The following is an 8,174-nucleotide window of genomic DNA, read 5'->3' on the forward strand; positions in this document are numbered from 1 at the left end:
CCAGATGTCCCTCAACAGAGGAATGGATACAGAAATTATGGTACATTTACACAATGGAGTACTACTCAGCTATTAAAAAGAATGAATTTATCAAACCTTATTTTTAATGATGGTCCTTATACACTTTAACCTTCCTTGTAGCCCACCACTCACCAAAGTCAGAGGTGGTGGAAAAGAAAGGATACAGGGGAAGTGGAGCCGTTTGGAAAGGTTCTTTGGAGCAACTCTCATCTGTGTTGTCTGGAAATCAGCAGTTCAGTTCATAGGTTAGCAGGTAGTGACATCTTGATCTACTTGTAAACACCTTATGAATATACCAGCAGTCCAGTTCGGTAGAGGCAGGATAGCAACAGCAGTGACATGACCTAGCAGAGACAGCCAGGACTCACCCTTGGCTCCAGTCAGTAGGAGGGACCAACAGGAATCCCAGCAAAAGATCTTGTCTGTGCCTCTCTCAGGGAAGCAAAGATCAGTGAAGATGTGAGACCCACAGGCATTGCACAGCTATACCAGCAAGCCAAGCTTTCTCTCTGTCACCCCATGCATGGAGTCCTATTTATACCCTCTAAACATCGCATGTCCTCCACATGTCTTGCCTTAGCACAGGTCTTGCCTTAGCACAGGTCTTGCCTTAGCATGTACATCCAATCCACTGGAATCCACAGAAGCAGCAAGAAACTACAGCACACCACCAGAAGTTTTTTTGGTATGTTTCTCTGTATGGAGTCCTGACAAATGCAGCTCAACTATGCAATGCAAGGCAGATGAATACATGCATGCTGTTAGCAAAGAATCCTTCATCACGTCCTTTCATGTGCTTGCCTTAGCAGAACACCCTCTCTCCTGTGTCTGCTTCAGCAAAACATTCCTTCACGAGTCTGCCTTAGCCTTTCACACCTTTGTCCACTTTCATGTGTTTGCCCCAGCAAAACGCCATCCAACCAACTTTCCAAAGAACTCTTAAGTTTCCACTTCAGTTACAGTTTCTAGTTTCCATATGACCCACACACAAGTAAAGTAAGGCTAAGAGGTTATCAGAAGGGTCTGGTGAGGCCAGAAGAGAACTTACCATTTTGAGTTTGATACCCAGAATCCACATAAAGAGATAGGTATGGTGGTACATAATTGTGATTCCAGGGGAAGCAAAAACAAAATGTTCCTTAGGACTCAGCAGCCAGATGGCCTACCTGAACCAAAGAGACGTCAGTCCTATTAGAGGCCTAGCTCAAGAAAAAGCCAAGGTGGAGCCAGGCATGATGGCACATGCCTTTAACACAGCATTTAGAGAGTTGAAGCAACTGGGTTCTTATAAAGTTGAGGCAGCTTGGCATACATAGTGAGTTCTAAGCCAGCCAGGGCTACATAGTAAAACCTTGTCTAAAAATAAATAAACCAAGGAGACACTTTCTGAACAAGAATGCTATTCCATCATATTGGCTGAATAAGTCACCAGGGCAGCCCTTACAACCCTTTTGTAGAATTCAGAGTTTGGCAACAACTAACACTAATGTGGTGGGACATTAGCCCAAATGAATGCTATCTGCCCACCAAGGAAATGCAACCATAGATATTTAGTAGGTACCAAAGAGAAAAATCTGTACTGTGTGGCAAGATACATACCAGGGTGCATCCTTGTACAGGAAGTGTCACTTGAATGGTTGGCTTTCTGAGATGGGAGTCATTAGGCAGAGACTTGGGGAAAGAAAGGACCAAGATACTGCAGCAAGATGCAACTTCCATGGGATTCTATAAACATCCCTCTGGAAATAATCCCCTCTAAGAGTCCTACTTCGGTATCATTACAGCATATTCTCAATAGGGTAAAAGATATAACAGTTACATTTAGTAGTCTTCCCTGTCCTAGCTCCATACTGGATCACAACAGCTACAAGGCTGGTGTGATGTCAGTTGATGCAGGGAGCGAGAAATTACTGTCATGTTCTCCTGGTGTCTTAACTATCCCATCCACTTAAACATACAGTCCTCATACTAGGCGAATCTAAATAATCATAACCACTGCCAGAGATTAGCTGTCATCAGGTTTTACACTGAGAATTCTCAAATCTTTAAAGAGATGTGTGCTCTACCCTAAGAGAGTAGGAAAGTCCATCCTTAAGGCCTACCCAGCAGTGGATGAGTTTATATTTGGCTTATCTGACCTCCAATAGAGTAAGTAGTCAATACTTTGCTAGCAGCTTTTCCTCTATAATGATCCCCAGAACCCTTCCACTACCAAGACTAGAATAGAAGCCTGTGGGCTATGCAGACCAAGTGCCCTTTGCCAAAAGCCCCAGTTGAATCCTTCATGATCAACACAGAAATCATTCTGCAGAATGAGTCCTATCAAATGGCTACTTGTCTGTACCTGTTTCTTTGGATGCAAGCTTCTGTTGAGTCCCATGCTGCTCTCTTTCTACCCAAGTTGTTGATGGAGACTCAGTATCCTGCCAGTCGTCTAGTGGTCCCACAAACTCCTTCATCAATATAATGGAATATCTGAACAACAACTGTGGATTTCATCCAGTGTACTAGGTCAGATAACACTATAGTGGGTCTGTTCAAACACCCTGAGTTAACACAGTAACAGCCCATGGGACCTTCCCACATGGGTCTTTGTTTTGTTTTAGGTGGTATATCAATGCTGAATAAAGCATGAACCAAATCCAGAACACAATGTCCCAGCTGTGTTCCTAAGCCTCCCAAGACCACAGCAGTGTTGTTATACACAGCTTGTGCATGGAAGACACCACCTTATCTATTTCCCTATAATCCACTGTCATGCACCAGCTCCTGTCAGGTTGGTGGAGAGGCCATACCAGTGAATTAAGAAGACTCTACACTAGCCAGATGAAGTTTACCTTGCTTAGTTCATGGACTGTTTCAATGATTTCTGGGTGACTTTGCCTCAAGATAGGCTCTGATCACACATCTACCTTGGGGGTAGTAGGGCCTCTTGAGGGTGTTTGCCATAAGCCCTCAAGATCAGTTTCATAGGTGTAACACATTTGGTTCTCTTGTGTCTTAACTGAACTGCCTCCACAGACCTTTGCAGGGACTTCCATGACAAGTGTCTACCAGTATGGTAAATTTGAGGACTAGAGCAAAGTACTCCAGGTAGAACTTCAGAGGCAGCTATCACAGTCCAAAAAATGAGCACTAAACTGTCTTAGTTAGGGTTTTACTGCTGTGAGCAGACACCATGACCAAGGCATGTCTTATAAAGACAACATTTAATTGGGGCTGGCTTACAGATTCAGAGGTTCAGTCCACTATCATCAAGGTGGGAGTATGGCAGTATCTAGGCAGGCATGGTGCAGGCAGAGCTGAGAGTTCTATATCTTCATCTGAAGGCTGCTTAGTGGAAGACCTGTAGGCATCCCACGCCCACAATGACATACCTACTCCAAAAAAGCTACATCTCCAAATAGTGCCACTCCCTGGGCCAAGTATATATAAACTATCACACTAACCCTTTCAGCTTGATGGTTTGTCTACCATGGCCATCTGTTTCTATTTTAAGGTCCTGAAGCATGTTTGTGTCTCCATGTATTCATGTACCTTCAGCCTCAGTGTCTACCAGCAATTCTATGTGTGCTATGGAGAGCTATAATATAGCCAGCTGTACACATGTCTCTAGTCCAGGAATGTGATCTAAACCCCCAAATCTTGACCAGTCCCCTGGTCCTTATTTTCACAGAGCCAAGCACCTATCAGACTGCCTCCAACAGGCTGCATGGGTGGCTTAAAGGATGGATATTTTCTGTGCCATCCATCTGGAAGCTGGACCTAGGTTTCTTTATTCAGCCTTGCTAGGTGTCTGCTTCAGATGTCTTTTTTTTTTTTTTTGACATAATATTTTTATTGATCATTTGGGAATTTTACAAAATATACCCCAATCACCCTTACTTCCAAGTCCTTCCAGATCTGCACCCCTCACATGCCCTGTGGCCTCCCCCAACCCCACCCCCAAAAATAAAATCAAAAAGAAAAAAAGTCTAATTTGTGTTGTCCATATAGTCATTGGAGCCTGGTCAGAGTTCTCTTTGATGGCTTCCTGTCTAGATTGTTACTTTGTGGGGAGAGACGGGTCACCAAAGCCTTCCATGTCCCTCTCTCTCAGCTGTGAGTCGGCAGCCATTGATACTACTGCAGAGGCTTCCTTGCCCTTACAGTCAGCAGGAGCACTGATCATGGACTTCCACATAGTATATGACAGCATGGACCATGAACATCCACCTGGTCTCTGGTGTCAGCATGTGTCACAGACCCCAGCATGGTCTCCAGTGGAAGTATAGGCCATGGGCACCAATACGATCACCAGCCTGTGAACATCAGCATGGTTTCTAGTGGCAGCACAGACCACAGACATCTGCATCCCTTTCAATGGTAACACAAGCCAGCTCTGTCCCAGCTGCAGCAGGACCCCAGACCCCAACATGGTCCTCAGCATCACAGCCCATGGACATCCACATGGTCCTCTGTGGCTACATAGGTCACCATAGACAACAACGTGGCCCACAGCTGCAGCAGAACCATGGACCCAAACATAGCCCAGGCAGCAGCACAGTTCACAGACATCCTCACAGCCTCTGTGGTAACTTGGACCACAGATACTGTAGCAGGACCATGGATTCAGATATGTTGCCCCCTCATTCCCCACCTCTATCCCCCTCCCCCACCCCTTACCCTCCCACCCACCCTGCAGCAGCAGGGACCACGGACATCAACATGGCCTCAAGAGGAAGTGCGGGCCATGCACATCAACATGGCTTCCAGAGATAACTAGGCCTTGGAATGGAAATGGTTCAGCCTCTCTTCACTGCATACACACTGCTCAATTCCTCCATCCTTCTTACCCCATCAAAAATTCATTCATCACAGTGGCATTGGAAACAACATCTCATCACTGTATATTTTTTACCCACACAGGTCTACATGCAAATACTCATTGTCATGAGTCATTGGTCTTGCTCAATGCCTCTGATCTCTAAAGCACTATAAATATTAGACCATTGCCGAGATTTCTTCCCTCACAGCCATGCTTCAGGTTTTCATCTCCAGTGGCAATGTCATGCTCCCAGACCCGGTTCTGCAGCACTGGTTCCTCCTTCTGCTCCAGTAGCTCATAGATGGAGTAGGTGTTGGGATTGACCAACTCCAAGCACTAGATCTGGACCCAGACGGCTGTCAAGTTGGTCAGGCCACCCCACACTGTGGTGAGCTTTTCTGGGGTTCCCCCTACTTTGCTATGTTTCAGATTTCTAATAGCAGGCTTACTTCTTTTTTCCCGGGTATGAATAATTACTTCCTTTCCTTAGGGAAAGACTTCCAAAGTTTCATTAGTAAAGCATTTGGCTGACTGGCTTTGGAGTATCTGCGCCTGTCTTTACCAATCAGCTCACATCTGCTTTGAGCATCCTTTCAACTGACCAGTTTATATTGAATACACTTGTCTTTGTCTCATTCTTTCTGTCTCCCCCAGATCTGCCATATTGTTCTATCCATCCCCTCTGGGCATTCCTCAGGATTGTTAGCTTTCATGGCATAATGGGCAAGTCCAGTGATTTCATCCTCAACCCTTACGTCAATCTCAGAATCACTCCAGCTCCCACACAGCTCCCACACATGGAGAATCCCACTTCCTACTAGAAACCACAGAGCACATCCTCACATCAGGTGCTCTGTGCTCCTGCAGTCTGGTGTCACAACCAGAAGTAACCTTCAAGTGTGCATCTACTAGCTGTAGTTCTGCCTGACCATCTAGGTTGTTAGACCGTGCCAACCTGGCACTGTTTCTGACCTCAGTTTTGCTGTTATCTGCTAGCTTCTGAGTGAGAAGCTACTTCCTCGTCTGCACCCTGAGACTCACTGATCTCCTCAGGGCACAGCAGGGCCATGAAATAGTAGCAGTTCAGTTTACATGCTCCCACGACTGATTTGCTTGCTATCTTCAATAAACATCATGGGCTAAGCTGGAATTTGCCCTACAGAACCCATATCCACACTCAATCATCTCTGGTACCCTATCCACTATTACACTAATTATTACACAAGCCAACCCCTCAAAAATCTCAGAATATTGTTATCAGAACTCAATGGGTAAGAATTTAAGAAAACCTCAGAGGACTGCCAGCGGCAGCAGCTTATACTGATGCAGAACAGAGAGGCACACAGGTCTTAGTGTTGGGGTTGTGCTAGCTGAGATGATGGGTCCACTCGGTGCATCCACCTTTACCTTCTTTCCTCACCATCTTCAAGGGAGAGACATGGACAGGAACCTCCTCCACATCAGCACTCAGTCAAACTGCAGACTCCCTGCAAGAACAAGGTCACTGTGACCATCTCAGACACTGACTCCGGAATATTCTGCACACCTGAACAAGGAAGGATGCCAACCAAAAAGTGAGAGACATAATTATGGGATTCAGGAGTGATGCTAAGATAGAGATGAACATTTCACAATGTCCAGCCGATAGATGGGACTTATAGCCAAAGGACCAGGTGACATCTTTGTGAATAAGACGGAGCTAAAGACAGAGTTCCAACCCATTCACATATTTGGAAGTCAGGAAGGAAAAGAAACAAGATGGGAGAAGCTAGGGAAGGGCTTTGACTTAGCGATGTCATTTGGCAGGAAGATGCAGGCCCATGTGGTGAAGAAAATAGTAGGGAAGGCTCAGAGACCAACTGAGACAGATGTGTCTGACAGGTAACACCATAAGAGGATAGGTCATTGGCCACTGAGTCTCACAACTCCAAGACCATTGACACATCTGGTCACAGGACAACAGCAGGGACAAATTCCCGTTACAGTAAGTTGAAGGGAGAGGTGAGATAATAAAATAGCCAGGGTAAGATGACAAAAATACAACTTACGCTGGGCGTGGTGGTGCACGCCTTTAATCCCAGCACTCGGGAGGCAGAGACAGGCGGATTTCTGAGTTCGAGGCCAGCCTGTGTACAAAGTGAGTTCCAGGAAAACCAGGGCTATACAGAGAAACCCTGTCTCGAAAAACCAAAAAAAAAAATACAACTTACACAGCTGAAAGAAGGAAATGATTTATTTTGTTCAGTTTCAAAGCTTTTTATCCATGGTCACATAATCCTGCTGCATCTGGGCTTGTAGTAAGGCAGATAACCATGGAAGTAATACACAGCAGAAGAAAGCTGCCCACATCATGGAAACAGAGTAAGGTAAAGCGCCAAGTTTCCAATGTACTCTTCAAGGACACACCCTCCCAGTGATCCAACTCCACCCCACTCTACCTCTAGCTCCTTATGCTTCCATCACTTCCCAACAGCACCACAGGATTTTGACCAAACCTTCAACACAGACTTCTGGGAACACCCCAGATTCAACTACAGCAAGGCTTCAATATCCTCAAGAAGAAATTTTCTTGCAAAAGGTAAGAGGTCAGGGGAGTGTATAGGGCCTGAGGAGATTAGTAAGCGGAAACACATACTCTTCCACAGATGAGCCAGTAGACCAGAGGTCACCAGAGCAGTGGCTCAGTCTGGATTTTTGTGACTTGTTCCAGCTGCATTGATGCCTTAGAGCTAGCAACACAGACGAAAGAATCCACATAGTGCTGGAGGGTGGCTCTGAGTCAAGCAAAAAGAATGATGTGATCTAAAGTACTGACTATGGTGTTACTCAGACCATTGAGCCAAACCATGTAAGCCCTAAGGAAGAACTTCTGTGGCAGTGTGTGTACCTTGGGACCAAAGAAGCAGTGTGGAAGGACAGGTAGGGGAGCCAATAAGCTGGTCAGAAAGGAAGACCAGAGGTCCTGAGCTGACTGGGAAATCAGTCCTACAATCACACTAGTCATGTTCCACTCTTGTCACAGGATGTGGACGGCTAGCAAGACTAGTTACCAGAAAGAAGCTATGCCAGCCACTGCTTGTGGAAACTGTCAACAAGACTGGGAAGATGTTTCAGTGTGTGGTGGGCAAAGTGCTTGTTATGTAAACATTGGCTTCCCAGAATACACATAAAAACCAAATATGGTGGTGTGAGTCTATAGATCTAGAACAGGTAGGTCCTAACTCTAGTTGAAATAAGATCAAGGTTCGATGGAAGACACCATGTCAAAAAATAAGGCTGAGAGTGATAGAGGAAGACTCCTGACAGACCTCTGGCCTCTATACATACAAATATGCTTGCTCTCTCA

Source organism: Mus caroli, chromosome 7, assembly GCF_900094665.2.
Source record: "Mus caroli chromosome 7, CAROLI_EIJ_v1.1, whole genome shotgun sequence".
Lineage (NCBI taxonomy): Eukaryota > Metazoa > Chordata > Mammalia > Rodentia > Muridae > Mus > Mus caroli.